This window comes from Varanus komodoensis, unplaced genomic scaffold (assembly GCF_004798865.1).
Source record: "Varanus komodoensis strain SLA01 unplaced genomic scaffold, ASM479886v1 scaffold1, whole genome shotgun sequence".
NCBI lineage: Eukaryota > Metazoa > Chordata > Lepidosauria > Squamata > Varanidae > Varanus > Varanus komodoensis.
The window spans coordinates 102,411,368-102,431,084 of record NW_025335268.1 but is presented as its reverse complement, the minus strand read 5'-3'; positions in this window follow the sequence as shown (position 1 = coordinate 102,431,084).

Below are 19,717 nucleotides of genomic sequence, written 5' to 3'. Positions count from 1 at the left end.
AGCACAGCTATGGTCCTAAGAACATTTAATTATGTTTAAAGGAGCGAAAGAAACAGCTACAATATTTAAAACGATAACATAGCTAGGCCTTTACACACAAGCCAGTTCATCTTTTCTTTGAATTAGGATGGAACCAGATGCTATGGGAGACACAGCTGTCCTTCAAATACTTTCTATTTATTTATGTATTTGTTTGTTTGATCTAAAGAAAAACAAATGGACAACAGTACTCAATATAGTTCTCTCATTCACACACACACACACACACACACACACAGAGAGAGAGAGAGAGAGAGAGAGAGAGAGAGAGACAGAGAGAGAGAGAGAGAGACAGAGAGAGAGAGAATGAGAACAGTTACAATGAATCTTAAGAGTCCTGGATCCAACCTTGTCATGACAGACACAAGTAGATTCACTGGTGCATAGCGCCATTTATCAGCTTATGTTGATATATCCACAATATTGATATCTGGACAGAGATAGTCAAGCTAGTTATTCATGCTCTAGTAGCTTCTTGCCTGGATTATTTCAATGTGTTTTACATGGAGCTGCACTTGAAAAATATCTGTGGGGATTGATTTGAAAGCCGTCTGAAAACTTTGGCTGGCCCAAAATAGGGTGGTAAGATTGTCAGTGGGTCACGTCATGCATAATCATGTCAGTTTCCAAGCCTGATTCAAAGTATTGGCATTGACACTCAAAGCCCGAAACAGTGTGGGGCCAGGTTACCTGAAGGACCGTCTCCCATCATAAATACCTGGGAGGATCTTAGCCATCCTCCTCTGGGAACCCCTACTGCAGGAAGGGAGGTAGGTGTCTATTAATAACTTTTTTGCTATGGCATAAGCTGTAGCGCAGGTTTCTCAGCCAGGATCACCTGTGCTCTTTTTACTGCCATAAAAAACCTCTTGTTATTCCAGGACCAGGCAGTTTTACATTTTCTATTTTAAATCTGTCACTGTATTTACAAAGTTGCGTTGCTGGTAGGTTTTACTTTGCTTCTATTCAATACTGTAGTTTTAAGCATTTACAGTGTATCATAGGTTGCATTTTACAGTTTGCCTGGAGAGCTGCAGCTATTGTGTATAGAAATGTAATAAATAAATAAATAAAATATGAACTGCTTTGGTAGAAAACAACAGCTTCAGTCAATAGCAGTGCAGCTTGACTGCTGTTGACTACAGGTTGTTAACCTTTATGTGCTTCACTAAGATTTGGCCTATACCTGGTGGGCCATGGCTCAGTTTATAGATGTTATTGTCACATATTGTTACCGGTGACTGAAGCTAATGCTTTAAATATGAAACATTTCATATTTTTAATCTTTCTGTCTTTCTACACACATACAAACTGTCATATTGCTGGTATTATGATGGTCACATTCATACCAGTTTATTTATTACAAATAATATCTACACTAAACTCATTAAGATAGAGTTAAGGCGTAATTCTATGCCAGTTTAGGAGTAAAAAAAAAATGGCTTATAACCCCCAGCATGTCCCAGGTGGCTGAACCATGCTGGGAGTTGTAGGCCACAGTTCTGACTGATCTTGCATATAGTAATTAAGGAACCAGAAAAGATGGAAAGAAGGTAATAACTGGGTATCATTATGAAGCATCATTAAAGACCATATAAAATAAAGTTTTCCGCCTTAAAAAACATCAGAAATGAAGCTAGCCTATCCTCTTTTGGGAGGGAATTCCATAATCAATCAGCTATCTTAGAAAAGGCTGTCTTGAATTCCAATTAACCAAACCTCATTAGGTGGTGAAACATAAAGAAGGCTGACTCTGAAGAGTCTTCTTCAAAGTCCCATCCCTCCTCCATCATGGAAAGTTATTCCAAGAAAATCTGCCCTGCATGTTCAATATATACATTTAGATACCAGGTTAGACTTTGTTTTCTAAGCAAGCATTTACTCTTTAATCTGTTGTTTGATTATTGATGTTACTGCTAAGCCCTCAGTGTTTTAAGATTTAAATATTTTAATGTTCGATCTTTTAAAAATTTGTCGCTGTTTATATGAGATTATTGATCTAAGCAGCAAGGACAGAAGATGAATATATGGTAGATGTCCAGTTGAGATGCAGAAATGAATTAACCATAGCTATGTAGCTCCTCATTTTAACTGAACATACTCACTGTAAATCCTGAGGGCAGACAGTATAAAAGATGAACCAGCAGCATAACGATTCCTTTCCAGGCCAGAACGCAGACACCAGAGGATCTTTCATAAAAAGAACATTTGATTCTATTTTCAAACAGAGAACCAACATTTGGATACCTGAGTGTCCATGATGACTATTCCTGCAGACAGACTAAGTAGAGAAAGGAGTATGACCAACCTCTGATAACCATCCTGATAATCCTCAGTGCAGTTCTCTGAACAGTTCTGCTCCTTGTAGCATAAGATAAAGGTAAAGGTTTCCCCTTGACGTGAAGTCCAGTCATGCCTGACTCTAGAGGGCGGTGCTCATCTCTGTTTCCTAGCCGAGGGAGCTAGCTGCAGACAGTCTCCATGGTCATGTGGCTGGCATGAGTAAACACCAAAGTGCACAGAATGCTGTTTACCTTCCCACCAAAGTGGTACTTTTTTATCTACTTGCATTTGCATGCTTTCGAACTGCAAGGTTGGCAGGAGCTGGGATGAAGCAACGGGAACTCACCCCGTTGTGCAGGTTCGACTGGCGACCTTTTGATCAACCAGCCCAGCAGCACAGCAGTTTAAACCACTGCACCACCTGCATCCCTGTGTAGCATAAGATAGGAAGGAAATAAAGATGTGTTTGCAGAGTCAGGCACATCAATGATCAAGTGTGTTTGCAGAGTCAGGCACATCAATGAACAAGAATCAGATCTCCAGATGTTTTGGACTTCATGTCCCAGAATCCCTGCTTACATGACCAATGGTCAGGAATGCTGGGAGCTGAAGTTCAAAACATCTGGAAATTTACTTTTTTACTCACTCTACTCCTGGTCTAAAAAGCCTGAAACAAAAGCAAGCAGTTGTTTGCTTAGTTTCTAAAAGCACTAAACAGAACCAAATGTTCTCCTGGTCACTGCATTAAAATGTTGACTAGGATACAAATGTTGTGATAGAATCTGCCAAGGACACCGCAGACTAATGCTGAATTTAGTTATATATGAGGAGGGTTCCAGGTATAGGAAGAGGGAACATCTTTCCATGTTTATTGAAGTAGGAATAACACAGGTGAATGTATGTGGAAGGCATTGCCACAGCTTGACTTTAGGATCCTAGCAATTAGAACTATCTGGGAGCTGAAATCTCTAGTAACATTCTAAATATGGACAAAACTCTGTGTGTTATATTATAAAATATAGACCATTTGATCCACCAAGGAGACTTTTTAAAGAATACCATCTTCCATTTTCTTTCCAGTACTAGATAAGTAACTATTTCTTCTCCTGAGGTACAAGCAAGTGAGGGAGGGAGGTAGAGATGTAAAGTGACACAAAAGCAAAGCCATTGAATCCACCATGGATGCAGCCAGTCTTAAGTTAAAACATGTAAGATAGTTAGATAGAGTAACAACAGAGTAGTTTCAAAATATATTTAGAGCTACATGTTTCAGTTCTGCTCTCACCCATCTGAGAGCAGAAGCCAAAACTTTAGCTCTACATAAATTTTAAAATCACTCTGTTGTTAGACTGTCTTTCACATAGATATGTAGATAAACACCTTTCCATTGTGAACAGAAAACCTTGGTGGTCTCTTCATCTACTTATGCATCTCAAGCTCTCCAAAATATAGCCAGCAGACCTTGTAAATAATAGCAACCACGCCCTTATGCACTTCAGATATGACAAAGAGTGTATTGTTGAGGTGCATAAGGGAAATTAGGTGTCTTGCATGGCATAAGAGAAGATAGCTGAATTGTTTAATGGGAAAGGAGATACCAAGGGTTGAACCAAGCCCCCATGGCATCAGTTGCTTATCCCTGCTCATGAGACAGCTACAGAGGGAATTAAGAATTATTTCAACAAAACCACATGCTATTATATTCCCATCACTGCAAATGATGCAACATGTTCAAGAGCTTGTTACTGTAATTGTGAACTGAGTGATTCATTTTTCAGTCTGAAAAATCCATCATGGCCACATTATCTAGAGACATTTAGAGAAAACTCTTCCCAGACTGCCAGCACTTTGGTTGTTGTGCGATTTTAAATAAATTACATTTTTCTTAGAAAATCCAGCCACAATTGGTAAAATAATCAGTGTAGTATTTTTGTTGAGTATAAAAGTCTAATTGAGTAGGAATGATCTAGCAAGAGACTGTCCTAAGAGACTTGCTCAATCACAAGCTTGCAGGTTATCTGATGGTACCAGGGCTGCTTCCTGTTTCACAGAGATGCTTCCTATATGCTGAAGGGAAAGGTACGCTGATGGATTTGAATGCTTCTCACACTAAACTGCCATAACTGTGAGGAGTGAGCCTAACACCTACTGTATTTACCATATTGTTTTCTTCCAACCATCACCAAAGGCATGCAAAACCCAGCCATACTCTGCTGTTTAGCTAATGTGGGAATTGCCCCTAATGCCTCCATACCAGCAAACATGTGTTTATTTCCTTGAGGCACAGTCCAATTGGGATGCCCACAAACTTCCAGAGCTGCAGACAATAGGCAAGTGAAGCAGGAGAGGCAGTCTCATCTCCAGGGTCCTCCTTCTCTGTAAGTCAGGTAGAGAGCTGATTTCTGCCCTCTGGCTGTAGCACTTTGGACAGTGAGGGAAGAAGCCTAGAGCACCATCAGGATTTCTCATATCCTGGTGGCTCTGGTCTTCTATGGTCTCCTCAGCTCTCCACCCCATTTGATGTCTTCTTTGCCCCTCCTCTGAGAACACTGTGGAGAAGCAGTTGGCATGACACCTTCTGTGCTGCCTACAAGGGTGGGAAGGGCCATCTGAGTGCTGACCCCCAGCTCCAATTGGAGCTCTGTCTGTGATCTCAGATCTGGGAATCTGACAAATCCAATGGCTCCCTAGATGTTCTTTAGGGACCACGGAAATAGTTTATTACTTTTTTAATCTGAAAGAAGAATTTGTTAGCATACAAGATTTCTTGCCACCATTTTAAAGACAGATGCAGCATGTTGTTCTAGACACAGTACTACATGGGGGTAAAGCTTCATGATCAGATTTTTGTGGTTTTCATAAGGCCAAAACCCTTTCCTCCAACCACCAATCATTTGTCTGGCTTTTGTGCAGTTTTCCTCCTTATTCTGAATGGATAAAATTCCTCTGCTAAGGAGAAGTTAAAACAAAAGTTTTCAACTAAAATATGCTGTTATTTGCTATTTTGACATCACTATTTTCGCCTTTAGTCCTTCCTTGTTCGCATTGAGCCCTGCCCACTTCTCCATAAAGAATTTCTCCATACAGGATTTAGCCCTCAGCCTGAAAGACACTCTGTACCCCCACTTTACTGTATCTTGGTAGTAGCTCTAAATAGTTCTCTGTATATTTGAACCTAACACAACCCTGTACAATATCAGCACTTAGATGGGCATCTATAATCATAAATTTATTCAACAAGATTGAGCACCTCTTTCATTTTCCATATTCAGTGAGACAACAGCTATATTCAGGAATGTAAAAATACCATTTAACATGGGATGGCTAACCTGCACCATCTCCAAAGGCAGCCTCACACAAACCACATAAGATCTAACATGGAGGTTGCTAGAGCACAGCAACTGAAGTCATGTTATCCTTGTCCAAATGGTCATAGTTGGATTTCCAACTGAAGATGGTAGAAGACACTTCATGCCACTGGTGTGACCTGAGGCTTAAGTGATGAAGATGGATCCAGGAAAACTCCAAACTATGAACCCATCCTTTATTGGTAGAACAAGTTGAACAGCTTCCATCCAGTCAGAGGAACCACCCATTTAAAGCATTTCTATGTCCCCTGGATTGAACTTCTGTTTATTGGTCCTCAGGCAGTCCATTGTTGCAGCCAGGCACTGATCTAGCACACCGTCTGGTGATAAGCATGCTGATTATAGCACTCTCCAAACTTCTGGACAAGCACACTCGCTGCTTTCATCTAGATGGTATATAGCAATGGACAGAAAATCGCTACCACTGCACTATGTTGCAGACACATGTTGTGAACACCTCTAGGACTGATTTATTTGCAGATTTTCTTATTCTACAAAAAACCCTGAATGGAGCTCATGGTTTAAAAAAAATTACTGGGAATTTGGCTTGACATTTAAAAATAAAACCCAGAAAGAGAATACAGCATGTATGCAGTGATGAAAGTTTTCCTTTTCACACCAGATCCCCAAAGCAATTGCCCAAAGATATGTATGGACAGTTTTCAAGCAGGAAAAAAGGAGTAAAGTTTGGGATCTTAGAAAAATCCTATGTGTGGGTGCTTTTAGATGGCAGGAAAAGGCTTTCTCTTATCTAGCTGTTAAAGTTATCTTTTCATTCTGTTTTTGTTTTGAACTGGGATATTGCTTATGGATATCCCAAAAGGATGAAATAAGCAATAAGCAATAGACTTTATACCTCATTAGCAGAGCTGGGCTCAGTAGATTTTGAAATCTGCATGCGAAATCTTTTGTGTTTCTGCTAGTACTTGTTGCTAGTATGTCATGAAGAATGAGCTTGCTTATTAATTTGGAATACTGAAAAGGTCACATTTATACCATACTAGCTGATATTTCATAAAACCAATTTGATATGCAGCTGTTCGTGGCAACAGGGTAAAGCAGCACCAAATTAACAGAGGAAAATAACTGACGGCAGAAATGTTGTGACGCATTAATTCTTTAATCCCATTTAGTACTATGTGTGTTTCTTTCAAGACCCCTAGTGGAGCAAACTATTAATTATGTTCATAATGGATTTCCATACTTAGGTCCTTTTGGGCTGCACAGTTGATACCCTTTTTGTAAACTTTTAAAGTGATTTATCATTATGGTCTCACACCACGATCACTTTTGTAGTATTTCCCTATTAACAACCTACCACGTAAGCAGAATTGGATGGTATATTCCTGGTAACTAATCTTTTCAGCACCTAGACGATAAGAAAAAGGATCCTAAAATGGAACAGTTCTTCTACCCTGCCTTTATCTCCTGGCTCTACCCATACAGCCTATTTAGATTACCCACAACCTTTCTATCTGTTTCCCTGCCTTTCTAGTCCAGATAGGGATCTCATGTCACCTTTCTTCTGTAGCTAAAACATTCTGAAAAGTTTGTCTTTTGCTGAACAGAAGATGAAAAGCAAAACTCGAGGAGGAGGAGGAGGGATCCCAAAACCAGATCAGTGTATGCAGGAGGTGAGTTCATGAGTGAAGGTAATACTTTATAGCTCGGAACAGGATTCTGTGCTGCAGGTTACCACTACACTTTCTTGCACCTGGGGTACCCGTCCATCTGTCCAATATCACTGGTATTTATGGCTGCTGTTGCTTTGCCCCAAAGAAGGGAAGGAAAGTTGTGTTTCCCATTCATTAGGATATTAAAACATATCAAGTAACTCTGGCTTGAAATGCCAGTGATGACTCTGAAGCCATTTCACTCACATCCCATGTTGTATGTTGAGTGGAAATGAAATCAAGGCTCACAATGCAATGCTATGCATGTCTAATCAAAAGTAAATCCCATCATGTTCAGGGAACTTACCCCCAAATAAATGTTACGAAGAATCAACAAACTGAATCAGCGGAACAAAGATATAAAGGAACCATTCAATGAAACAGTTTCCTTTCAAATTACTGGGCCGATTCCATGAATTTTCAGTGAAATCACTGTTCCTCACCAGCTCTAATGAAAGCCTTGTTCGATCAAACCAAAAGCCTTCCTACTAGCCCAGCATCCTAGCTCTCATAATAGCCAACCAGTTGTCTTTGGGGAGCCTACAAGCCAAGCATGAGGACAAAAACTCTTATTCCCTTTTCCCAGTAATTGGTAGTCAGTTGGAACTCATATGGCCTTGGAACTTGGCAGTATGTGTGTTGTAAGCATATCACCATTGGCATACCTAGTAGAACTTACTTTTAGATAGAGTATCCATCAGCAAGGGGGTTAAAACTGGTAACTCTTCACACTTGACCCTCTTAGCTTCACTTACTGGAAAGAAAAGATGAGTTACGGTGAAGAAAATAGCAGTGAACTGTAAAATCGAGTAACAAAGAAGCAGAACCATCAATCTGCTTTCTATTTTGTCTATATCAGCAATTAAAAAGCATGATTTCAGTTAATTTGCTGTAATTAATTAGTCAAATGGTGAAGATAAGTAATGTCTTGTTTCCCAAATAGTGTTGATACGGGGAATGGCTAGTTGATTTATGTATTGATTAAAATGAAAAAATGCTAAGAGGATAATGCTTATGAGAAAGAATAGACTTTAAATGGGTTAAATGAAATTACAGAAATACTGTTCATTTGATATTAAAAGTTGGTTCAGTTTCCTGCTGACTTTGGAGATGCTTAAAATATAATGTACTGATTGATGGGCATCACTTTTCACAGTGGAGCACAGAGGTTTGTTTTCAAGGCTCAGCATGCCATCCTATCTTGCAGTAAACAAATGCTTGTTGTGTCTGCATGATACACTTACTAGAGTAGTCTCTTGAAGCTTTATAGCTGCTTCCCCCCTCGTGCTTGCACATCATCAGCTATGATGATTAGTGCAATCAGCTCCAGCTCAATAAGTTAAATGAGCCACTCAGCTGTCACTCTGCAAGCAAACCTTTTCAGCATGCATCCAACAGAAGGAACTGAGACTTGGGAGAGACCCATATTAATGCAGTCTTTCCCATTCTGGTGACAGAACTGTGGATCTTGCTTATTTCCCCCACTTGATATTTTAGTAGCCTGAAGTCTTTGGTGATTGTTCTTCTGATTTTGATGCTGTGATTTTCAACATTACAGATGCTGTGATTTTCAACATTACAGAATTCATCTTCCTCAATTCCATTCATCTACTCACACGACTGGGTTCCACTATTTTGCAACATGTAAAGATTCCGAAAGCACACTTTGCCTCACCCACAGGGATGATGGTGGATACCAAAAAGTTCCAGGCAGACAAAGTGCCTCCACCTGAATGTTGGCAATGCCTGTTTCCTCTTCCATCTTTTTCCAGTATTCACATACCCTCAGAAAGGGCTTTTGGAAGGTTACAGAGCTGATAGGGAAAGGAGGTGACAAAAAGGTCACCTTCTGTCCACCCTCTCATACCTAAATTTGTCTGGATCATTTAAGCCTGGAAGCTAGAACACATCAATTAACAAGGCCAACTGATAAATGGGAAGTTGCCACTGCTGAGTTGTGCTAGAGCTACCATAAGGTAGAGTAAAGCAAATGCTGGGAAGCAGAAGCATCCATAGAAACATAGAAACAGAGCAAGCCATAATGGCTCTCTTGGGCCATCTAGTTGGTACCCCGGCTCCAGCCGGCTCCACTCACGACATGCCTACCATGAAGTGCTGAATAACAAAGCTGTGTGTACAATCTCCTTCAGAAGCAGTGGAAGATACTCTCCTCCTGACACTGTGGAACAAAGAGTGTCTGTAATGCCAAGCAGTGTTTTTCTTCTAGTCTGAGTGTCTGTATTGGAGCTAATTCAGTAAGTCTCCATAAAAGATTATTTAAAACATTACATGAAAAAAATTGTAGCTAGCCGCTGTAGCATTTATTGGAAATGATCACAAAGTGAATAATGTCTAAGCACCTGAGTATTAAGCTACAGAGAAAGAAGCATAATAGTGGCATTTCCTTTTATTTCCCTCAAGAAAGAGAAAATTGAAAATGAATGATTTGTTAAACCTTTTTAAAAGGAGCATTTCAAATATAAAAAATTATATTAGCAAAGCCAAATGGAGCAAAAGCCCAGCAAGAAGCATCAAGTACCCTATCTCTCCCTGCAATTATATACTCATTCAAAAGATACAACATGCTGCAACTCTTTAAAACATACACGCACACACAAAACCAAACTAAATGCAGTAAATACTTTGATAAACCTTTGCTATAATCTCTTTAGCAATCTTTTCCACAAATTAAAAAGGCTTCTTACTTTTAGCCTTTCTCTGTAAATAATGTACTTTTGCATTTCTCTTTTCTCTACCATGCCCATTTTCTAGCCCTGTGAGCTCTCCTACCATAAAGGTGACCAGAACTGTACTATACAATGCTATATATGCTAACCTGGGAATAAGCTTCACTGAATGCTGCGCTACTTAATTTTGAGCAGACATGTGCTATAATATTTGACACGATTGCAAATGACTTTACTCATCGTTGCTAACATTGAATTAGCCTATTTCACTGCAGTCATGCAATGAGCTGGTACTTCCAATAAGCTTTCTTCTGAGACTTCTTTCCAGTGTAGCTGCAGGCGATCTGATAAGTTCAGTTGGCATCACTTAAACATCCGCTCATACATCTTACATGCACTGGCAGCCCATGAAATCCCCTTTAGCAATCTGGCATTTTAACTCTTCATGTCCCAGTCTGATTGGACTGCAGACAACATCTTTGGATATGTTGCTCAGGCAGCAGGTCAAGACCCAGGCACTCAAGCTTCAAGTCAGATATCCAATCAAAGTTGTCTGGCGTGTGGATGCTGGCATGTGGCTTTCAACTGCATCTATAGCCAGCTTACCTGTTGTGCAGGATTATTTAAATCACTCCATACATGGGCTGTTACCTAACAAAGTTATTTGCATGCAGAAATATGCTCTGTGGCCTGAGCGGATATTATATTTTACTAAAGCCCTGTAGATGATTTGCCTCCTCCTATTAATATAGCACAGTAAGTGAAAGACATGTGCTATCAAAACTTGGCAGGCAAAGGAGTTTCATTGGTTCTTGCTTTTTAATGAATAAAATATTCCTATGGAAAATAAACAATCTCACATCTAATTAAGTCATTGTTTAAACCCAGGAGCAAACAAACTCTGAACTATCAGTATGAGCATATGAAAGTTCCTTTCTCTTTGTCCCTGTCAGATCCTTTACAAATGCAGTTCTTTAAACTGCTTCAGTCTCTAATTCTTAACCTGTTCAAAATGTTTACCTGTTGCAGAAGGAAAACAGCCCCTGGTTATTTTGCTGTTCTTGATTTGCATCTGAAACCTCAAGATAAAATAATCACTTAAGCAATATCATAGCAATTATCTTAAGTATCCAGAAATCAGAATTCTTTAAGAACGCTTCTCCATTTGCATATTTATTTATTTAAATTATGAATAGCACTTTCTGTCCAACCTCTTCTGCTGACCTATAGTTAATTCTCAAGGAGATTAGTGTTGCTTGAAACTGCTGCATTTGATTCTTAACAGTTGTTTTAAACTCAAGTTGTACACTGCCTTGAGAAGTTAGGATAACAGTCTTTTGAATGAACAGTATCCACATTTTGACCTTCCAGCCAATGGCATACTTGTACATGTGAGCATGAGCTTATGTGTATGACGAAGAGAGAGAACAGTCCAGGCCATGAAGAACTATTACATTTTAACTAATAAAGCATCACTCAAGGGCCTATATTTGTTCCTTTATTGTAACTACTGTAGCTTGGTTATATGAGTTAATCCTGTTACTAGAACTGTTTTGAAGTACCCCTGTTTTACCATACTTGGATGGAGCAATCTAAATGGTTAATCATCTCAGTGGCCTCATGACTTTCTGGTGCATGAAATATAAACTCCTCTTGAAAAACAGACTAGAGAAAATCCAAATAGCCAGTAACAGTATGGTTGTGTTGAATCAACAGTGATGCATCATTTGATACGCATGCAGAATCAAGTTTGCCTCTTGAGCTGGGAGTTTAAACAAAGTTCATGCCAGTACATTATTATGAGATAAATATCAGATTCCATAGGTTGATCATGCAGGGATGAGCATGGAGTTAGGGATGTTTGAAAACTTCTACCTCTGAGGATTTTGTTTTGACATGTTCTGATTGACACCTCTCACACTAATGTAGAACCAGAGGTAGTGGGGTATCTACCATCAGCTATATCCACAGTGCTTTTTACTTACTGACACTTTGATACTTGACTCATGGCTTTGTCATATGACCGTAACCCCAAACTTCCCTCCGTGTGCTATTTCTGCCACTATATCTTAGATTTCTTCAAGATCAGTTTTATCATGACTTTTTAATGTGTTGCATTCCCCCCCAGTGGCCCAAGGTACCTATTTCAATGTGTGCTAAATTTGCAGTACTGTTCTGTGAAGGAGGCAGAGAGGCTTCAGTGGGCTGGTAAGCTGTGGAAGACTGGTAGCACAAGAAGTGTCCTAATGAGCTTTATTCTTTGCCTTTTGGAAGTATTTGCTAGTACACAAATGTGGAGATGTGAATCTATTAATAGGACTAATCTTTGTCATCTTACCTCAAGAAACAACCAGTTAAAAATGCACCAATATGCATACATGTCCACTAGAAGGAAATCAAATTATCTCCAATGGTGCTTACTCAGAAATAAATTATACTGCCTTCAGTTGCACTTAGGAAACTCATCACAGAAAGTGGCTGCACTTGCTTCTGGGTAGAGATGAACAAGTCGATGTGCTGATTCTTCTGGATTTGTCCCATGGAAGGTGGAAAGGTGGCAGCCAACAAACACTCCCCCCCTACCCCATCTACTTCTTCTTTTCCATTATTTTTTGTGGGAGGGCAGAAGGATCTATTAATCATTTTAAATGCTCTTTGAAATAAACAAGGTTGTTTATAATTATGTTAACAGTACTTTTTCAAAAAGTGAATTGTGCAAGCATCTTGATATTGATGGAGGAACATAGGTGTGTTCCCATACATCAGCCTTTTCCAAGCATGCTAAATCTCTGATACCAACAGAATGTAGAGCAAGAGCTCAGTTGATCACAGGCATCTTATAGGGGAATATTTCTGCTCCTAAGCTTTGTGAGTAATAACCAGCATTTTGAATTCTGCTCGGAAGAGATGACTGCTGTAGCAGTCAATGTAAACTGAATGAGAGCACAGTTAAATGCTGCAGAAAAACAGGCCAAGACAAAATCTAGTTCCAGGTGAAATATCCAAATACTCTGCCATCCCAAGGCTAAGTAGAGTGCCAGTTCACATGTTTACAACAAGCCACAGCAGCTTTTGCAGCCACAGTATATTTTGAATGTTATTTGCTTAATCACTGCCTGGCCACAATTTAGCATGTCATCTAAACCTGGATGACATGGCATACTGGAGGATTAAACACCCCTACAACAACTCATGGGTTATTAGTATTAGTGAAATGAATTCTCTATATTGCTATAATAATGCTATATTATTACACCCAATGCATCAATACACACGGCTCTTGTGAGCCATGTTGGCTGCATGGTGGACCAGTTAAAAGAGATAATAATGATGATGATGATGTTCACAAAGATATTGCAATGAACTCTGCCACTGGAATACCATTTTGCCATTGCTTGGAAATTCAGAATTTCAGAGATGCATTGACATAGATGGAATCTGTCCCCCCCCCCCCCAACATGCACAAATAATCTCACTGGTGTGTGTGATTCTTCTACCAGCATCTGTACTGCTAAAACAATAAAAAAATTAGTTCAATATCTGCTTTTTCATGATGTTCTAGTACCCCCCTTTTTTGAAATGTAATAAAATACATGAACTGTGCCTCAGGATGACAGGTTTATTATAAGTAGGCAGGTGAAGACAGCTACAGAGAAGAACTGCTTGAGTCAAGTTCATGATAATTAAACAGCTTCTTTCATGTTCTCCCATTTAAGCAATATTGGAAGAATCTACTACCTATAAATTGTATAAAATGCTTAACACTTGCAGGGATAAAGGAACTATAAATGTGCAAAAAAGAAAACTCATAACATAGTTCAGATCTCCTCCTTTTGTTCATGTGTTTTCTATATACAGAAATACATAATATAAAGGGGAAGGGAAATGCACTGGATATTCTATACATTCTTCAGTGGTGACTTGCTATTTCTGAATCATCTGCACATCTCATGTGTAGATATGAATGCCAAAGGCTACTTTCATGCATTGGATGGCATGAAGAAACATGGGTGTGGAGGGAGTACATGGGGGAAAGAAGAGGAAATATTCTTCTCCATGACCTGTTTTCACACACTCTTCCCCTGTGTGCCCCTTGTCCCTTGTGGGAAGGCACAAGAAGAGCTATGAGTATCATGCGCAAAGTGCAAGCCCTTTTTCCCCAGGTCTACATTTGTCAGATAAGACTATTAACCTCTGTCTTACATCAGAGTTGCCACAGTACCCTGGCTAAGTAGCTGAGTGGGAAAGAATCTTGATCATTATAAACAGCATTTTCTCAATTAAAAATAAGTGCATCCATGATTTAATTTAATTGAACTTTCATTTGCTGTTGCATTTAGAATTAGGAATAAACATATAGATGGCAAAAGTAGTCAATTCCTGTTCCCCTGGCTAGAACAGTTTCCTTTAGTTTTGATGTTTCCAAGCCATAGACAACAGGTATTAGATACAGAAGCAAATTGCTATAATGTGCCTCATACCTCAAGTGTAATTCTTTTGGAAGGATACTTGATTTTTTCATTACCTCTTTTGTTCAAAGAGCAAGCATTCTGAAAACTTTTAGGACTTCAGGTACTGCTTTGCCTTGCTTCTTGTTATTTAAAAATAGCCAAATGAATTATCTTTGGGGGAAAGAACCATACTTTGGTTGCATATTTTAATCCCCTATGCAAGTATGAATTTTGTTGAGGAAGAGAATGCATCCTCAGCATGAATCAGCACAACAAAATTATATTCCACATTTCTGCCATTGGAGATTGCTTTTGAATTCTTTTTTAATGCAAACCAGATATCTGAAGTCTGACATTCTCCAACTACCTCTGTTTATTTCTTCTTCAGTTGTCTGCCAATTGCCTTCAGCTTATCCCAGAGCAACTGAAGGGAAGTTGGAAAGGGCATCCACAAGGCCAGTACCTGGTCATCTGTAGAAGTTAAGAAGTACCATCACAAAAACAAGAGAGTAATGGAACTGTTGTAGCACCTTGTTTATGCACTGAATTTAATGGATAAGGAGGTTTGGAACTATTTGCACCATGATGTTGTACGCCAGAAGTGCTCTAACTGGTTGTCTTCTTCTTCTAAGATCTAAAACAGGTTTTCCATGGTCTACTAATGTGTTTTAAGGACAGAACCATTTGCAATTATTTACAGAAAAAAGGCCCATGATAACTGAAGAATGTTGGGAGCTTTAGGACCCATTTTCTGTCTAACCATTCATAGGTTTGTACCTCAAATAATGTATGTGTAGGATACATATATACTCATGATCTCATAACAGTTTTGGCTATCTAATAAATGTTAAGTGACCTGATCATGCTCTTTTGTTTAAATTCCTATGAAGGATCAGACCAAGATCTGTGTAAATTAGCATGCTTTGTAAAAATTTACTAATCAGTTGGTAAAAAGATTGTTCACTGAGTAAATTCTGAATGAGTCTGCAATAAGTGGGTGAATGTTGGTTGTTTTCCTGACAGTACCTCTTGTATCTTTATGTCTAACACACAATTCTGTTCAATCTCCCAGTTTTCCTTGCTTTCAGGAACTAAACTATTACACTGCTTATTTAGTTCAACCTGGATGGTGCCTATGCAGGAAGCAAGCAAACATTTTGTTCCCCCCAAATACATAGATTTTCTGTGCAGTGGGCTCTTGAACAACCTATCACCAGGCTGTTCAGCCCAGCCAAGAGTTGTTTCAGCATTAACAATGCATGTACATGTTTCAAGTCTTTCCCAAGTCTCATCTTCCTTTGCTCCCCCTTTTTGCTTGTCCTTCCATTTGCCTTGGTTTTTCTCCACTATAGTTATCCTTCCCCTGCCCTCTCCCAGGTCTTCCTTTTATCCTCCCCATTCATTCCTCACTCCCTTTTGTCCCTGCTCCACTTCAGGTGCTGCTCATTCTGACTGAGGGAGCCAGCTGCAAGCAAGGGAAAGCAGGCGATGGCCACCTTGAGGCCGTGCTCTAGCCTTGCCAATTTTGGTGGTCCGGAAGCCTTTTTGAATGCTGGAAGTAAGCCTAGGTGCAATTTGTTGGGTGTCTGGGGAGCCTCACTGACTTTTCGTAGACCTAATGACTGTACCCTAAAACAGTCATGGAACTGACTAGAGGAGAGCAAACCCTGCATTTAATCCATAATGGTTTCACACAGGAACTAGCATAAGATGTAACCGTTGTTGGGCCACTTGGAAACAGTGAGCACAGCACAGTCAGATTTAGCAATATTTAAGTGTAAAACGGACAAGAAGTCCAACACAGTCACATTTCAAAAGAGTAAATTTTTCTAAATCAAATGAAAAGGAAAGGAAATTGAAAGGGGAGTCAAGAGAGATAAATTCTCTCCAAATGCATTACACTGACCCACAATTACAGAATCTTTACTAGAATGCATCCCACAGGTCTCCAAAGTAGCACCAGGTCCAAGAGATGACCAGCATGAGCAGTGTCAAAGAGGCATATGAACAATTTGTTCAGAAAATGGAATTCTTGCCCACATAAGGAAAACAAAAAGGAGTACAAGATTGCACAAAGGAGAAGCAAGGAACAAAAAAAATGTTTAAAAAAGTATTTGGAGGAGCATATTGAGTATATTATCCAGGCCAACAGCACAGAATTCCTTAAATATATCAGGAGCCAGAAACTCACCTCTGTACTTCACCCACTCTGTATGAAATGCCCATAATCTTCCCAGGTCAGAAGGTTACCGCTGCCTAGCTCTTCTTGCAGTCCTGCTATGGAACTTCTGAGTTTCATGAATCTCTTAAATGGACAGTATTCCATCTGCAGTCTTGTTTCTGACCTGATAATCAATATGTGTGTGATCAACATTCATATATTCTGCATGAGCAAATATCTTGCACAACAATGAAGGAAAAGTGAAGACATTTCAACTCTCCATATTAAATGAAGTTATACAACAAAATCCAAACCTTATTAAATGAAAAATTGATTCAGACTTTGGACATTAATATAATAAGAATTGCCTTTTGATTACTGCAAGCATGGGAAAGTATAACATAGTCTGATCCATATTATTGATATACATATTAAGAGACTGGAAGAAAATAATGGCTCCTGCTTAATGAAAAATGGCAGTATTTAAAGAAAACCGTTCTATGAAAAGGATGTTGTTGAAGTCAGTAGGCTGTGCACTGATTCCCCATTATTCTGTTTTTATACGATCAACTATAAATTCATAATGCTGAGTTGGTTTTACTGTTATCTAGATATTGCAGAAGATGAGCTAACTATGATAACTAGGAGAAGTGAAAAGGGCATTAGGAAGAGTGTGCGATTCATAATATATTGGATGAATATAATAAATATATTGCAATGAAGGGTAACTGAGAAAGACATTTTCCCCCTCAGTATAGTGACTCCAAAAAATTTGATTAAGGTGACATGTTAATGAAATTTCCATTTATTTGCGCCCCATTCCTCACATGATATTTGCTCTCTCTGTCTTTTTGTCTACATCTGTCCTTAGCAAATTGATTATCCACCAATAAACCTTCAAATTTGCTCTCCAAATGTGCTAATATACATGATTCCAGAGAACAGAGCTTCTAACTGAGAACTTGGAAAATAGAGCTCAGAGCCTGAAAGGGTGTTATCATTCTTGTTGTTGCTATAGTATCCTTTAAGATTTTAATCCAAATGCATTGGGCCTAATGCATTATAAACTATCCTGTCTTCTCCCCTCCTAGAAAATAGAACTAGTCAGAAAATAACCTTCAGTGGCTACCTTCTTCAATACAAAGAAGGAGGAACACACAGTTTAGCTTCCAATCCAGTTCGATATAACACAGTGCAAGCCAACAGCCATTTCACACATTTCAACACAGCAACATATCTGGCCTGGTTTGCTTCTAGGTAGGCATTCCAACAGAGCCAAGATTGTTCCTAGTTTTCTGCTGCGTACACCTGTATGATCCATATATTACAAGTACTTGTTTCTAGTCAGACTTTAGATTTCTACATTTAAAAGTCTGAAGTTTGTACCTAAAACTATGTGTAAGAAGTCCCCAAGATTGTGATAGCAATATTTAGGAGTCTCTTATAATATCACAATTGTTTTTTACCCCCAGGATCCTTTTTAAAAAGGCTTAGTCTATTATAAGTGATCTTGTGGCAATCTGGCAAATACCATAACCCTTCCTATTAATAATAGTATCCCATTTTTGTTATCATTTTCTTTGAATATTATTTTAAATCAGTCCATTACTCGAGTACATCATATCAATGCAGATCTAGTGATTCTGCTGAGATCAGAATGAATGGAACATATATCACAAAAAGAATAACTCATTAAAAAATTAACAAAACACTATATTCAAAACAATGAAAATTAAAGGAATAAATCACCTACTTATTCTAGTACGAGAGTATCATGTAGTGTCAAGAGAACACTGATTACTGACCAAATTATAACAATAATAATAAATAAACAAATATTAGACAATTTATTAATGTATAAATAATAAAGCATAAAGTTGAGAAGCCTAACTTGGGATAACATATTGTAGTCTAGATATCACAGTTAAACCTCACATTAGATATCATATTTCTTTTTCTTTTTTTTTACTATATCTCATAGGTGCAGCTTGAACTTGTTGTGAGCCGCCCCGAGGCTTTGTTGTGATGGGGGCAACATAAAAATGTTTTAAATAAATAAATAAATAAACTTCGAACAAAGAATTATGTTGAAAATGAATGTACCAAGTTTTGTTATGATGGGTAGTATTCAAATACAGCCTGAAGCTAGAACTAATGTTGAAATACCATAAACCACTGCTTGTGAAATATAACTAGAACCCACTCTAGAAATAGGAAAAAATGGAGGTTTGCTGCTGAGGTTCTGCCTAGAAGCAATAGCTATGTTGCACAGAAGTTGGTTTATGCTAGTGTAATTTGAGGGACCGTCAAATATTATGCATTATCACATTATAATATGATTTATCATTTCCAGGTGCTTCTAGGAGTCAAGCAAACGTAAAATGTAAAATGGTGTTCTGACTTTTTTTTTTTTTGCCTTCTGATGTTTCAGTTGTATAATTATATTGTATTACAGAAGGCTTTTTATATCATAGATTGGAAAACAAGTACAAGAACCACTATGGATTCAAACTTGAAATATAAAATGGTTTAACTAAAGATGTGCATCAACTCTTATTCTAATATCTAATACATAAAGCATAAGAAGCTATTATATTATTATGTACCCTTTGAAGATGGGTACAGAAGCCAAGTAAGTATTCACATTTTAATCACAGAATTCTCACTGGAAGCAGGTATCAAAATTTATTCTGAATGTTTAGATCTTCAAGGAAGTTATTGTGTTTCTTACCAACAAAGACAACACCCAACAGGTGAGTTAAACCAAAGGTCTTACTTCATTTGGCCAAAAAAGGCTTCATGTGCAAGCAAAAAGCCCTGCCAAAAAATAAATGAGCTATTGATTAAAACTATACTGAGATTAATTAGGTTTGTTTAATCATTATTTGCCTTTTTGTTGCCTTTTCCAGAGAATCTAGGTAATCAGTAAAATAGTTCAGCCCAGCGCTTGTTTTGTTTGAAGACAATTGACTTAGTTTCCCCTTCTTATCACATAGAACTTTTCTGTGCTCATAGAAAACAGTAAATCATTTGAGACCTACAATCTAAAGCAACT